Source organism: Delphinapterus leucas, chromosome 8 (genome assembly GCF_059928025.1).
Source record: "Delphinapterus leucas isolate spDelLeu-1000000601 "Yukka" chromosome 8, BTC_Dleu_Yukka2, whole genome shotgun sequence".
Taxonomy (NCBI): Eukaryota; Metazoa; Chordata; class Mammalia; order Artiodactyla; family Monodontidae; genus Delphinapterus; species Delphinapterus leucas.
This window is the reverse complement of record NC_143136.1, coordinates 92,119,586-92,135,828: the sequence shown is the minus strand read 5'-3', so window position 1 is coordinate 92,135,828 and position 16,243 is coordinate 92,119,586. Positions and strand designations below refer to the sequence as shown.

Genomic DNA, 16,243 nt, shown 5'->3' with positions numbered 1-16,243 from the left:
AACGCAAATGAATATATTTTACAGTGTTTATTGGTACTCTGATCATATATATATAGAAGGCATCAGTCCTTGAATTTCTTATAAGGATGTTGACAAAATACCAATGAAAAAGTTAATTTTAAGTGTTTTATGGTACAATGTGTAAGTATACCCAAATTTATAGACTAAAACTGTAGAAAAGGAATGAGGCAATCTGGCAGAATTTTTGAGTTGTTAATCAAGGAGAAGACTGGATTTTTATTTACTTATTTTTGAACATTGGGAAAATTTAAAAGATATGGGGAACAGAGAAAGGAATGATGATTAAATACAGCTGGGGTAAACATCGATGGAAGAGGCTGAGACTAATGATTACAATGGAACTTATGAATTTCCTGCTCTATTTTTTGGTTTTTAATTACCTTAAGAAACTGAAGTCAGGGATTTTACAGAAGGTATGGATAGAGAGAATTTATGCTGGAATGGCAAACTCTAAAAAAAGATGAAAGATTTTTGTCTCTGTCATCAAGGTCTTATATCCTAATAAGCTTCCTAATAATACCAGAAATGGCAAATTGAATTCACTTTTAACACACAAGTAAATCATACTTCATCCTTATTCTGTATTTCTGATGTATCAGTTCGTTTTAGTTAGGATATACCTGGATCATTATAGGAATGCAATTTAAGGTTTAACGATTTTTAATTAGTGTCATCATTGCTCTACCTCCTAGGTTAGTCTACAGAATTGCATTCAGTGATTTTACTTTCAGAAACATTAAACACATCACAAGCAAGTAATGGACCCATTTTACAGAGGCCAAAGTTGGTTTGCTCTGGCCTTTGTTTTTCACCTTTAATATACATAATGGTTTATTTTTAAATTTTTTTCTTGAAATATATTTGACATATACACCTTGAATTTATGCAATGCTATAACATATTCATTCAAGACATAGGTTGTAATATGATTGTAATTGTAGTGATAATTAATACCTATAACATTATATAATTATCATTTCTTTTTAGTGGTTGGAATAATCTAGTCTCAGCAAGTTTGATTATAACACAATGTTGTTGTCCGTATTAACTGTATTGTGCATTAGATCTCTAGGACTTATCTACTACTCAGTCCAAGTTTGTACCATTAAACAAACTCTTCTATCCCTGTCTATCCCTCTGTTCCCATGCCCTGGAAACCACCATTTTACTCTGCTTTTGTGAGTTTGGCTGTTTTAGATTCCACGTATAAGTGATATAACACGGTATTTTTCTTTCTCTGTCTGACTCATCTCACTTAGTATAATATCCTCAAGGTCCATTCAGATTGTCACAAATGGAAGATGTTTTTCTCATGGCTGAATAATAGTCCATTATGTGTATACACTACAAATTCTTAATCCATTCATCTGTTTATGGGTGCATAGATTGTTTCTAAATCTCGGCTATTGTGGGTAGTGCTGTAATATACATGGGAGTGCATACATCTCTTTGATATCCTGTTTTTATTTCCTGTGGGTATATACCCAGAAGTGAAATTGTTGGATCATATGGTAGTTCTATTAATTTTTTAAGGAACCTCTATATTGTTTTACATAGTAGCTGTACCAATTTACATTTTCACCAACAGTGTGCAAGTATTCCCTTTCTCTACATCCTCATTAACACTTATTATCTCTTGTCTTCTTGTTGCTATTCTAAAAGGTGTCAAGAGATAGCACATATGGTTTTGATTTGCATTTCCCTGATGATTAGTGATGTTGAGCATCTTTTCGTGTACCTCTTGGCCATTTGGTTGTTTTCTTTGGAAAAAGTCTATTTAGGTTCTCTGCCTAGTGTTTAACTGGGTTGTTTGTTTTTTGTTATTAAGTTTTGTAAGATTCTTTATATATTTTTGGATATTAACCCCTTATCCAATATATGGTTTGCAAATTTCCTCCCATTCTGTAGGTTGTCTTTTCATTATGTTAGTTGTTTCTGTTTCTGTGCAAAATCTTTTAAGTTTGTTGTGATTCTATTTGTTAACTTTTACTTTTATTGTTTATGCTTTTGGTGTCATATCCAGAAAATCATTGCCAGGACCACTATTGAGGAGCTTCTTTTCTACATTTTCTTCTAGGAGTTTTATGGTATCAGGTCTTATGTTTAAGTCTTTTATCCATTTCAAGTAAATATTTGTGAGTTGTGTAAGATAAGGGTCCAATTTCATTGTTCTACATGTGTTTATCCAGATTTCCCAGCACCATTTTATATTTTAACTTCTTTATTAGAGTATAATTGCTTTACAATGGTGTGTCAGTTTCTGCTTTATAACAAACTGAATCAGTTATACATATACATATGTCCCCATATCTCTTCCCTCTTGCATCTCCCTCCCTACCACCCTCCCAATCCCACCCTTCTAGGTGGTCACAAAGCACCAAGCTGATCTCCCTGTGCTATGCGCCCAGCACCATTTTTTGAAGAGACGATCACTCCTCCATCAGGTGGTCCTGGCTCCCTTACCAAATATTAGTTAACTCCCTTACCAAATATTAGTTAACTGAATATGTGGGGGTTTACTTCTGGGCTCTCTAATCTATTCCATTTGTCTGTGTCTGTTTTTATGCTTGTATCACATTGTTTTAATTACTGTAGCTTTGTAGTATAGTTTAAAATCAGGAAGTGTGATACCTCCAGTTTTGTTCTTTCTCAGGATTTATTTGGCTTTTTTGGGTTCTTTGTGGTTCCTTAAAAATTTTAGGAGTTTACTTTTTCTATTTCTGTGAAGAATGCCACTGGAATTTTGATAGAGATTGTGTTGAATCTATATATGATTTTGGGTAGTATGGACATTTTAACAATATTCTTATCCATGAGTAAAGGATGTCTTTCCATTTCTTATGCCTTCTTCAGTTTCTTTCAATGAAGTCATAATTTTCAATGTACAGATCTTTCACTTCCTCAGTTACATTTATTCCTAGGTATTTTTTGTTTTTGATGCTATTGTGAATGGGATAATTTATTTTTCAGATGTTTCATTATTAGCAAATAGAAACAACACTGATTTCTTTATTTTGATTTTTATGTCCTCCAACTTTACTGAAATCATTGATTAATTCCAACAGTTTTTAGTTGAATCTTTGCAATTATCTATATACAAAATAATATCATCTGTAAATAGTGACAGCTGTACTTCTTCCGTTCTGATTTGGGTATCTTTTATTTTTTTTTGTTTTGCCTAATTGCTCTGGCTAGACTTCTGATACTATACTGAATAAGAATGGTAAGAGTAGGCAACCATGTCTTGTTTCTAATCTTAGAGGAGAAGCTTTCAATTTTTTTTTTTTTTTACTGAGTATAACGTTAGCTCTGGGTTTGTCATAGATGGCTTTTGTTATGTTGAGGTATGTTCCTTCTATACACAATCTTTTGAGTTTATTTTTTAAATAAATTTATTTATTTTATTTTTGGCTGTGTTGGGTCTTCACTGCTACATGCGGGCTTTCTCTGGTTGTGGCAAGTGGGGGCTACTCTTGTTGTGGTGCACAGGCTTCTCACTGCAGTGGCTTCTCTTGTTGCGGAGCATGGGCTCTAGGCACATGGGTTTCAGTAGTTGTGGCACACGGGCTCAGTAGTTGTGGCTCGCCGGCTCCAGAGTGCAGACCCAGTAGTTGTGGCGCACGGGCTTAGCTGCTCTGCGGCCTGTGGGAGGGATCTTCCCAGACCAGGGCTCGAACCCGTGTCCCCTGCACTGGCAGGTGGATTCTTAACCACTGCATCACCAGGGAAGTACCTCTTTTGAGGTTTTTATCATGGAAGGATGTCGTATTTTGTCAAATCCTTTTCTGTATCTATTGTGATGATCATGTGATTATTTTCTTTCATTCTGTTAATGTGATGTAATACGTTTATCAGTTTGAACCATCTTTGCATCCCAGGCTCATGGTGTATAATCCTTTTAGTGTGCTCAATTCAGTTTGCTAATATTTTGTTGAAAAATTTTGTATCTGTATTCATTAGTAATATTGGTCTATAGTTTTCTTATAGTGGCTATATCTGGCTTTGGTATTAGGGTAATACTGGCCTTGTAGAATGAGTTAGGAAGTGTTCCCTCCTCTTCAGTTTTTTAGAAGTTTGGGAAGGATTGGCATTAATTATTTTTTAAATGTTTGGTAGAATTCACATCATGTGAAACCGTCTAGTCCTGTGGTTTTCTGTATTGGGAGATTTTTGGTTACTGTTTCAGTCTCCTTCCTCATTATTGGTCTGTTCAGATTTTCTGTTCTTCCAGATTCAGTCTTGGTAGGTTATAAGTTTCTAGAAATTTATCTATTTCTTCTAGGTTGTCTAATTTGTTGGCATATAGCAGGTCATAGTACTCTCTTATTTCTGTAGTATCAGTTGTAGTCTCTTCTCTTTTATTTCTAATTTTGAGTCTTCTGTTGTTTTCTTAGTCTAGCTAAAGGTTTGTCAACTTTATCTTTTGGAAAATCCAGCTCTTTCATTGATTCTTTCTATTGTTTTTCTGGTCTCTATTTCATTTGTTTTCTCTCCAATCTGTATTTCCTTTCTTCTGCTAACTTTGGGCTTAATTTTTCCTTCTGGGTACTGGAGGTGTAAAGTTATTTACTTGAGATCTTTCTGATTTCTTAATACATCCATTTATCACTATAAACTTTCCTCTCAGAACTGCTTTTTGCAGCATCCCCTAGGGTTTGATATGTTTTCTCTCCATTTTCATTTGCTTCAAGATTTTTCTTTTCCTTTTTGATTCTTTGATCCATTGGTTTTCAGAAGTGTATTGTTTGGTTTCCACATATTTGTAGATTTTCCAGCTTTCTTCTTGTTGATTTCTAGTTTTATACCATTGTGGTCAGAAAAGATAGTATTTCAGTCTCCTCAAATTAGCTAAGATTTATCTTGGTCCTCTCATGATCTAATATCCTGTATGCACGTGAGAAGAATGTATATTCTGCTGCTGTTGGCTGGAATGTTCTATATATGTCTGTTAAGTCCATTTGGCCTAAAGTATGGTTCAATTCCCACATTTCCGTGTTGATTTTCTGTCTGGATGATCTATCCACTGCTGACACTGAGGTATTGAAGTCTCCTACTATTACTGTATTGTTGTATATTTCTCCCTTCATATCTGTTAGTATTTGCTTAATATATTTAGGTGCTCCAGTGTTGGGTGTGTATATATATTCATGATTGTTATATCTTCCATGTATATTGACCCCTTTATCATTATAAAATGACCTTCTTTGTGTCTTGTTACAGTTTTTGGCTTGAAGTCTATTTTGTTTGATAAGTATGGCTATGCCCACTTACTTTTGGTTTCCACTTGCATGGAATATGTGCTGTCTCTTCACTTTGAGCCTCTGTGTTTTTAGAACTGAAAGAAGTTTCTTGTAGGCAGCATATAGTTGGATCTTGTTTTTCTGTTTTGGTTGTTTTTTCTTTGTGTGTTTGTTTTCTGTATGTTTTCATTGCTGTTGTTTTTTATCCGCCCAGCCACGCTTTGCCTTTTGATTGGTGACTTCAGTCCATTTATGTTTCGAGTGATTATTGATATGTAAGGGCTTACTGCTGCCATCTTATTGTCTGCCTTCTGGTTGTTTTGTATGTTCATTATTTCTTCCCCGTGTTTCTCCCTGCCTTTGCAAAGCAGTGGTGTTCTATAGTGGTATGCTCTGTCTCCCCCTTTTTACGTTTTGTGAATCTACTCTAGATTTTTGCTTTGTGGTTATCACCTCCTCTATGAAAGAGGTCACCACTGTCTACCTCTTCTGCCAGAGAGGTAGCCAGTGCTGCTTCCAAAAGCCCAGCCCCTTGTTGTACATCTGTGGGGAGGGGAGGCCACCTTGGAAATTTTCTACCTCTCCTCTGCTTCCAAACTCTTCTCTTTCTCACTCCAGTGGCATTCTGGAATCTCCCTTTAGGCAGGCTGGACTTCCAATCATTCTCTTCTCCATGGTTATCTGCCCAGTTTTGCACTCTCCAGGTTCTTTCTTTTCTAATCTCAGTGAGTGGGACTGGGGCCAGTTTGCCAACTCCCTTGTATCAGCAACCCTCACTGAGATCCCCCTTGTTTATTTTTGGATGCACAGGTGGACTAGAAACCTCCACATCCCTTTGTGAAATATGCAGAAGCACTTTTGTTTGGTAATAGATGTCTAATTAGTTGTTACAGAGAGGAAAGAGACGAGAAGAGAGACACTACCATGATGCTGATGTCACCTACATATTGGTTTATTAGTCATTTGATCAAAACCTGTATACTGATCACCTGCTATGTACCTAGTCGTCTTCTATGAATTCGGTATACAATTATGGGGAAATCAGGGACTTGTGCAGCTTATTGTCTAGTGGAGGATAGAAAAAAAACAAATTAATAAAGGAATTTCAAGTCTTTATTAGCCCTTATGATGCTGAACAGAAAATCTTGAGACTTTAGGGAAGTCCTCACTGAAGTGACATACATTTGAGATGTGAAGAGTGAGATGACAACCATGTGAAAAGTACATACAAGTTAATTTCAGTTAGTGGGATAAGCATGTCCAGAGCATATAAGGCAGAAAAGAAGTACTGGCAAAATAACACAAAGGAAGCCCTCAGGAATGAGGAGAGTTGTTTTGAAATGCTGTGGAAGAAGTAGGCAGAATCTGGATATAATTCAAGTGAAGTCATCAGGTGGGAAGAGTGGTAGATGATGTGATCCAAGTTAGGTGTTTAAAAAAATTACTTTTGACTAGCGTGTATAGATTGGCTTCGATGAAGCAAGGATGCCATTAGCAGACTATTGCAATAGTCAATGTAATACATGATTTTAGGTAAGACTTAAGATGGCAGTAATAGAGCAAATATAGTGTTAAGATAAAATTCAAAGATAGAATTAAGATTATTCCAAATGCCAGTCACCTTTTAAAAAATATATTATCTCTCATTCATCTCTAATTTTTCAAGGGTTTATATGTGTGTATGTGGTATTTAAGTTAGAAATAATCATTTCAGGTTAGAAAAGAACATATCCTCAAGGAAGAGGAAGCATTGAAAATGGAACCAATTTACAGAGCAATAGCAAAAGCTGTTAGAGAATCTAAAAGATTTTCACTGAATGAAAACAGTGCATCGATCAAGATTTACCAGAGACTTGTAACTTCTATGATATGTGTGTTAAGATATTTTTACAATACATTTTTCCAAAAAAAAGATTTTTAAGAATAGTAAATGAAAATACTCCCAATGGGTCACTTCTAAGGATAAGAGACATATCCATCTGTCAAGGGAAAAGAGAACGCTTAATGGTCACTAATAGACATTTTTTTTAATATCCATGAGTACTAACTCACTATTAAGAATTCTATTTTCATCCCAGACAAACTGAAGCAGAGGGCAGTGACCTCAATCTGGCTTTCCTAATAAGAACAGTAAATGCTTTGCCCCTTTAAGCCTGCATTTGGAAGACACAAATGGGATTCCCCAAGATAATATCAGAGAACTTTCCTCATGAGGATAATTATTCCTCACGCTGAGGTGTCCTAGGTGGCCCCTGCTGCTACATATAGCTGTGGGCAACACAGTTCACTAAATTCTGAATTATCTATGCTGATGGATTTCCTGGAAGATTCGAACCACAGATAATACTAGCCAGGTCTCTTTGTCTTTAGGAACATCACGGAGGGGACCAGTAGTAAAATTACGCTTCATTAAAAAAAAAAGAAACAAACAAACAAAATTCAGAGTAGAATTTGTATCTATATCCTGTCAGCAATTGTTTGCTCCTACTGCGTTCCATCACTGCCTAATGTTAAAGTGTTGCACGTAGTTCCCAGCTGTGCGTGACAACAGGGCAGATGTTGACTCTGATTACCTAATTCAGTCAACAGAATAGCGTGTGCCAAAATAAAGATACTTGAGGTGAATTACTTCCAACTATGTCTCTTATCCCAGTGATTTTTTTGGACAAAGAATAGGACATAAAAGCACCCCACACCTCAACACACTTCATTCTCTCTCCCTTTCCCTGCCTTCAGCTCTCTCTTCACTGAAGTCTCTGCTCATAGCAAGTCTTTGCCTAACTCCTCTAAAAAATCAATCTACCTTATCACTTCCTATTCCCCTTACCAGTTTTCACCTTTCTTCATAGTACTTAATCACCAACTAAAATATTATGCATCTACATTTTAAAAATACTGTCTCCTGGGCTCCCCTGGTGGCGCAGTGGTTGAGAGTCCGCCTGCCGATTCAGGGGACACGGGTTCGTGCCCCGGTCCGGGAAGATCCCACATGCCGCAGAGCGGCTGGGCCCGTGAGCCATGGCCGCTGAGCCTGCACGCCCGGAGCCTGTGCTCCGCAACGGGAGAGGCCACAGCAGTGAGAAGCCCGCGTACTGAAAAAAAAAAAAAATACCGTCTCCTATGACTGGATGGTAAAATTCCAAGAAAGAAAGAACTGCTTTTTAGGGGTTTTTTTTCCAACTGTATCCATGGCATCTAGAATGGTACCTGAAAGTTAGTAGGTATTTAAAATGTATTTTTGAGTACATGACTGTACCATCAGGTCTTAATAATTGTACCTCCTAAGCATTTCTCAAACTTTTCCTTTTCTCTTGCGATCTACTACACCCAGTGGCAGATGTTACAATCTTGTTTTCACAGCTGATATTTATTATGCCAAGAGCCATCAGCCATCACAGGAAAAGGCAAACTTGGCCATGCCCGTGCTCTGCTGTCAGTTTCTCCCGGTCTCTTCTTCACATACCAGCTCCTTGACAGGACATCAAAGGAATTCCATGACTGTGTAGTCTGCCTGGCATGCTCTTTATCCTCCTTTCGTGAGATTCCTCCTTCTTTGGGATAAGACCAAGTGATGCCTAGTCCAGGAAGCATTTTTCCTACTTCCTATCCCAGGGTGTGTGAGGGGATCATCCTGGAGAGTTCCCATGAGTCCTATGCTTTTCTTTATCAATATATTTAGTTTTATTTTTTTAAATCCCCATGTATATTTCTGTTTCTGTTACTAACCCGATTGTTTATTGAATCAGGCTCATTTCAGTTCAGGTGTACTGAAGCGGGTTCATTTCTCCATCCCCAGTGCCTAACACAGGGTCTGGCCCATCACAGGCTCTGAGTGTATGTTGGCTGAATGAATGAAAAGATGAGTTTAGATATGACAAGAGTCAATATGATCTCAGATTCAAGTGGTGGCTTGAATCGAGATCTTAGTTCTCTGCCCAGGAATTGGACCTGGGTAGTCTGGATGAAAACCAGGAATCCTAGTCACTAGACCACCAGAGGCTAGAGGCTAGAAGCAAAGTTCCCCTGGCTTTTGCCCCCACTGAAAAATGCATTTCTCAAGGAGGCAAAAACTGTAAAAACTGGAACAAAGTTTATTATTAGAAACACAGAACAAGAAGTGGGAGAGCACGCAGAGATACAGTTTATTTAAGAGAGAAGCAAGGCAGAGATACACACCCGGAGAGAAAAGGGTGTGGGCATCCCCCCTAATGAGAAGGAGTGCAGTAAAGAGGCAGTTAAGTCATTTATATAGGGCTTTTCTTCCAGGTCTCTGTTTACCTTTGGCCAATTATCTTGTTTCTTTTTCCACACCTGACCTGCCCTAGGATCCGCCCCAACATGTGTGCAAAACTTTTTTCAAAGATAGAGTCTAGCCCACAGGCGTATGGGAGGGCTGCCATTACCTATTATGGGGTGGTGCCCTCTCCTTTTTGACCCCCAAGAGCCTTTCTGCACATGTGTAGTTGGGGAGGTCTCCTTGACCTTAAGAATGAGAAATATGTGGTCTCTTTATCTTTTGCCTGGGCAAGACTCAGTTCCGCTCTACCCCTGCCATTACTATTATCTTGAAGTGTTCACCGGAGGCAAAGTCCAGCTATATACCATGTTTCTGTTTTTGTTTCTTTTTTTTTTAATTTATTTTTTATTAGTCATCCATTTTGTACACATCAGTGTATACATGTCAATCCAAATCTCCCAATTCATCACCCCCCCACCTCCCATGGCTTTCCCCCCTTGGTGTCCATACGTTTGTTCTCTACATCTGTATCTCAGTTTCTGCCCTGCAAACTGGTTCATCTGTACCATTTTCCAGGTTCCACATATATGCGTTAATATACGATACTTGTTTTGATCTTTCTGACTTACTTCACTCTGTATGACAGTCTCTAGATGCATCCACGTCTCTACAAATGACCCAATTTCGTTCCTTTTTATGGCTGAGTAATATTCCATTGCATATATATACCACATCTTCTTTATCCATTCGTCTGTCAATGGGCATTTAGATTGCTTCCATGACCTGGCTATTGTAAATAGTGCTGCAATGAACATTGGGGTGCATGTGTCTTTTTGAATTATGGTTTTCTCTGGGTATATGCCCAGTAATGGGATTGCTGGGTCATATGGTAATTCTATTTTTAGTTCTTTAAGGAACCTCCATATTGTTCTCCATAGTGGCTGTATCACTTTACATCCCCACCAACAGTGCAAGAGGGTTCCCTTTTCTCCACACCCTCTCCAGCATTTGTTGGTGGTAGATTTTCTGATGATGCCCATTCTAACTGGTGTGAGGTGATACCTCATTGTAGTTTTGATTTGAATTTCTCTAATAATTGGTGATGTTGAGCAGCTTTTCAAGTGCTTCTTGGCCATCTGTATGTCTTCTTTGGATAAATGTCTATTTAGGTCTTCTGCCCATTTTTGGATTGGGTTGTTTGTTTTTTTAATATTGAGCTACATGAGCTATTTATATATTTTGGAGATCAATCCTTTGTCTGATGATTCATTTGCAAATATTTTCTCCCATTCTGAGGGTTGTCTTTTTGTGTTGTTTATGGTTTAATTGCTGTGCAAAAGCTTTTAAGTTTCATTAGATCCCAGTTGTTTATTTTTGTTTTTATTTCCATTACTCTAGGAGGTGGATCAAAAAAGATCTTGCTGTAATTTATGTCAAAGAGTGTTCTTCCTATGTTTCCCTATAAGAGTTTTATAGTGTCCAGTCTTAGATTTAGGTCTTTGATCCATTTTGAGTTTATTTTTGTGTATGCTGTTAGGGAGTGTTCTAATTTCATTCTTCTACATGAAGCTGTCCAGTTTTCCCAGCACCACTTATCGAAGAGACTGCCTTTTCTCCATTGTGTATACTTGCCTCCTTTGTCATAGATTAGTTGACCATAGGTACGTGTGTTTATCTCTGGGCTTTCTATCCTGTTCCATTGACCTATATTTCTGTTTTTGTGCCAGTACCATTATTGTCTTGATTACTGTAGCTTTGTAGTATAGTCTGAAGTCAGGGAGTCCGATTCCTCCTGCTCCGTTTTTTTCCCTCAAGACTGCTTTGGCTATGTGGGTCTTTTGTGTCTCCGTACAAATTTTAAGATTTTTTTGTTCTAGTTCTGTAAAAAATGCCTTTGGTAATTTGATAGGCACTGCATTCAATCTGTAGATTGCTTTGGGTAGTGTAGTCATTTTCACAATATTGAGTCTCCCAATCCAAGAACATGGTATATCTCTCCATCTGTTGGTATCGTCTTTAATTTCTTTCATCTGTGTCTTATAGTTTTCTGCATACCGGTCTTTTGTCTCCCTAGGTAGATTTATTCCTAGGTATTTTATTCTTTTTGTTGCAGTGGTAAATGGAAGTGTTTCCTTAATTTCTCTATCAGATTTTTCATCATTAGTATATAGGAATGCAAGAGATTTCTGTGCATTAATTTTGTATCCTGCAACTTTACCAAATTCATTGATTAGCGCTAGTAGTTTTGTGGTGGCATTTTTAGGATTCTCTATGTATAGTATCATGTCATCTGCAAACAGTGACAGTTTTACTTCTTCTTTTCCAATTTGTATTCCTTTTATTTTTCTTCTCTGATTGCTGTGTCTAAGACTTCCAAAAATATGTTGAATAATAGTGGTGAGAGTGGACATCCTGGTCTTGTTCCTGATCTTAGACGAAATGCTTTCAGTTTTTCACCATTGAGAATGATGTTTGCTGTGGGTTTGTCATATATGGCCTTTAGTATGTTGAGGTAGGTTCCCTCTATGCCCACTTTCTGGAGAGTTTTTATCATAAATGGGTGTTGAATTTTGTCAAAAGCTTTCTCTGCATTTATTGAGATGATCATATGGTTTTTATTCTTCAATTTGTTAATATGGTGTATCACATTGATTGATTTACATATATTGAAGAATCCTTGCATCGCTGGGGTAAATTCCAGTTGATCATGGTATCTGATACTTTTAATGTATTGTTGGATTCTGTTTGCTAGTATTTTGTTGAGGATTTTTGCATCTATATTCATCAGTGATATTGGTCTGTAATTTTCCTTTTTTGTAGTATCTTTGTCCGGTTTTGGTATCAGGCTGATGGTGGCCTCATAGAATGAGTTTGGGAGTGTTCCTTCCTCTGCAATTTTTGGAAGAGTTTGAGAAGGATGGGTGTTAGCTCTTCTCTAAATGTTTGATAGAATTCACCTGTGATGTCTCTGGTCCTGGACTTTTGTTTGTTGGAACATTTTTAATCACAGTTTCAATTTCATTATGTGTGATTGCTCTGTTCATATTTTCTATTTTTTCCTGGGTCAGTCTTGGAAGGTTATACCCTTCTAAGAATTTGTCCATTTCTTCCAGGTTGTGCATTTTATTGGCATGGAGTTGCTTGTAGTAGTCTCTTAGTATGCTTTGTATTTCTGCAGTTTCTGCTGTAACTTCTCCTTTTTCATTTCTAATATTACTGATTTGAGTCCTGTCCCTGTTTTTGTTGATGAGTCTGGCTAATGGTTTATCAATTTTGTTTATCTTCTCAAAGAACCAGCTTTTAGTTTTATTGAACTTTGCTCTTGTTTTCTGTGTTTCTATTTCATTTATTTCTGCTCTGATCTTTATGTTTTCTTTCCTTCTGCTAACATTGGGTTTGGTTTGGTCTTCTTTCTCTAGTTCCTTTAGAGGTAACCTTAGATTGTTTGAAATTTTTCTTGTTTCTTGAGTTAGGCTTGTATAGCTATAAAATTCCCTCTTAGAACTGCTTTTGCTGCATACCATAGGTTTCAGATCATCATGTTTTCATTGTCATTTGTCTCTAGGTATTTTTTGACTTCCTCTTTGATTTCTTCAGTGATCTCTTGGTTATTTAGTAACATATTGTTTAGCCTCCATGTGTTTGTACTTTTTACATTTTTTTCCCTGTAACTCATTGCTAATCTCATAGCATTGTGGTCAGAAAAGATGCTTGATATGATTTCAATTTTCTTAAATTTACTGAGGCTTGATTTGTGACCCAAGATGTGATCTCTCCTGGAGAATGTTCTGTGTGCACTAGAGAAGAAAGTGTAATCTGCTGTTTTTGGATGGAATGTCCTATAGATATCAATTAAGTCTATCTGGTCTATTGTGTCATTTAAAGCTTGTGTTTCCTTATTAATTTTCTCTTTGGATGGTCTGTCCATTGGAGTAAATGAGGTGTTAAAGTCCCCCACTATTATTGTGTTACTGTCGATTTCCTCTTTTACAGCTGTTAGCATTTGCCTTATGTATTGAGGTGCTCCTATGTTGAGTGCATATATATTTATATTTGTTATATCCTCTTCTTGGATTGATTGCTTGATCATGATGTAGTATCCTTCCTTGTCTCTTGTAATATTCTTTATTTTAAAGTCTATTTTATCTGATATGAGTATTGCTACTGCAGCTTTCTTTTGATTTCCGTTTGCATGGAATATCTTTTTCTATCCCCTCACTTTCAGTCTGTATGTGTCCCTAGGTCTGAAGTGGGTCTCCTGTGGACAGCATATATATGGCTCTTGTTTTTGTATCCATTCAGTGAGCCTGTGTCTTTTGGTTGGAGCATTTAATCCATTCATGTTTAAGGTAATTATCGATATGTATGTTCCTATTCCCGTTTTCTTAATTGTTTTGGGTTGTTTTTGTAGGTCCTTTTCTTCTCTTGTGTTTCCCACTTAGAGAAGTTCCTTTGTATTTGTTGTAGAGCTAGTTTGGTGATGCTGAATTCTCTTAGCTTTTGCTTGTCTGTAAAGCTTTTGATTTCTCCATCAAATCTGAATGATATCCTTGCTGGGTAGAGTAATCTTGGTTGTAGGTTCTTCCCTTTCATCACGTTAAGTATATCATGCCACTCCCTTCTGGCCTGTAGAGTTTCTGCTGAGAAATCAGCTGTTAACCTTATGGGAGTTCCCTTGTATGTTATTTGTCATTTTTCCCATGTTGCTTTCAATAATTTTTCTTTGTCTTTAATTTTTGCCAATTTGATTACAGTGTACCTTGGTGTGTTTCTCTTTCTGTTTATCCTGTATGGGACTTGCTGTGCTTCCTGGACTTGGGTGGCTATTTCCTTTCCCATGTTAGGGAAGTTTTTGACTATAATGTCTTCAGATATTTTCTTGGGTCCTTTCTCTCTCTCTCCTCTTTCTGGGACATCTGTAATGCGAATGTTGTTGCATTTAATGTTGTCCCAGAAGTCTCTTAGGCTCTCTTCATTTCTTTTCATTCTTTTTTCTTTATTCTGTTTGGCAGTAGTGAATTCCACCATTCTGTCTTCTGGGTCACTTATCTGTTCTTCTGCCTCAGTTATTCTGCTATTGATTCCTTCTAGTGTATTTTTTATTTCAGTTTTCTTATTGTTCAGCTCTGTTTGTTTGTTCTTTAATTCTTCTAGATCTTTGTTAAACATTTCTTGCAGCTTCTCGATCTTTCCCTCCATTCTTTTTCCAAGGTCCTGCATCATCTTTACTATCATTATTCTGAATTCTTTTTCTGGAAGGTTGCCTATCTCCACTTCATTTAGTTGTTTTTCTGGGGTTTTATCTTGTTCCTTCATCTGGTACATAGCCCTCTGCCTTTTCATCTTGACTATCTGTGAATGTAGTTTTTGTTCCACAGGCTGCTGGATTGTATTTCTTCTTGCTTCAGCTGTCTGCCCTCTGGTGGATGAGGCTATCTAAGAGGCTTGTGGAAGTTTCCTGATGGGAGGGACTGGTGGTGGGTAGAGCTGGGTGTTGCTCTGGTGGGCAGAGCTCAGTAAAACTTAAATCCGCTTGTCTGGTGATGGGCGGGGCTGGGTTTCCTCCCTGTTGGTTGTTTGGCCTGAGGCGACCCAACACTGGAGACTACCAGGGCTTTTTCATGGGGTAATGGCAGACTCTGGGAAGGCTCACGCCAAGGATTACTTCCGAGAACTTCTGCTGCCGGTGTCCTTGTCCCTTGGTGAGCCACAGCTGCCCCCGCCTCTACAGGAGACCCTCCAACACCAGCAGGTAGGTCTGGTTCAGTCTCCTATGGGGTCACTGCTCCTTCCCCTGGGTCCCGATGCACACACTATTTTGTGTGTTCCCTCCAAGAGTGGAGTCTCTGTTTCCCCCAGTCCTGCCGAAGTCCTGCAGTCATATCCCGTTAGCCTTCGAAGTCTCATTCTCTAGGTATTCCTCCTCCCGTTGCCCAGCCCCCCAGGTTGGGAAGCCTTACATGTGGCTCCGAACGTTCACTCCAGTGGGTGGACTTCTGTGGTATAAGTGTTCTACAGTTTGTGAGTCACCCACCCAGCAGTTATGGGATTTGATTTTATTGTGATAGCACCCCTCCTACCATCTCATTGTGGCTTCTTCTTTGTCTTTGGATGTGGGGTATCTTTTTTGGTGAGTCCCACTATCTTCCTGTCGATGATTGTTCAGCAGTTAGTTGTGATTCTGGTGTTCTCGAAAGAGGGAGTGAGAGCATGTTCTTCTACTCTGCCATCTTGAACTAATCTTCTCCTGTTGTTATTTCTGTCTGGAAGTGTAAACAAGATGCTGGCTGTAAATTCTAACCTGGAGCCCATCTGCCTCTTGCCTCAAACACGCATGCCCAGATAAAAGTTCTGCATTGTGTGTGTGTGTGTGTGTGTGTTAAGAGATGTTTGGGTAGAATAGCTATGTATAATAAACACAGAGCCATAGAGAAGTTGTCAGACAAACACTAGAATATTTGGTTCTATTTTGCCCTTTATATACAGTTTGGGGTTAGAAGAAATGAAATTGCTCTGCAACCAGTGGACAAGGAATGTTTTTGAAAGAATGAAAAACTGCAGAAAAACAATTTTCCTAGGGATCCAGTGATAACTATGTGAATAAAACTTTAACTTGGGCTTCCCTGGTGGCGCAGTGGTTGAGAGTCCACCTGCCGATGCAGGGGACACGGATTCATGCCCCAGTCTGGGAAGATCCCACATGCCACGGAGCGGCTGGGCCCATGAGCCATGGCTGCTGAGCCTG

At 38.1% G+C, this 16,243-nt stretch overlaps 1 protein-coding gene across 1 annotated transcript in view; it reads left to right on the top strand.

Moving 5' to 3' along the window:
* The window catches only part of THSD7B (thrombospondin type 1 domain containing 7B), a 758,467-nt gene that overhangs the window by 511,589 nt on the left and 230,635 nt on the right, over positions 1–16,243 (top strand). The window lies entirely within an intron of this gene.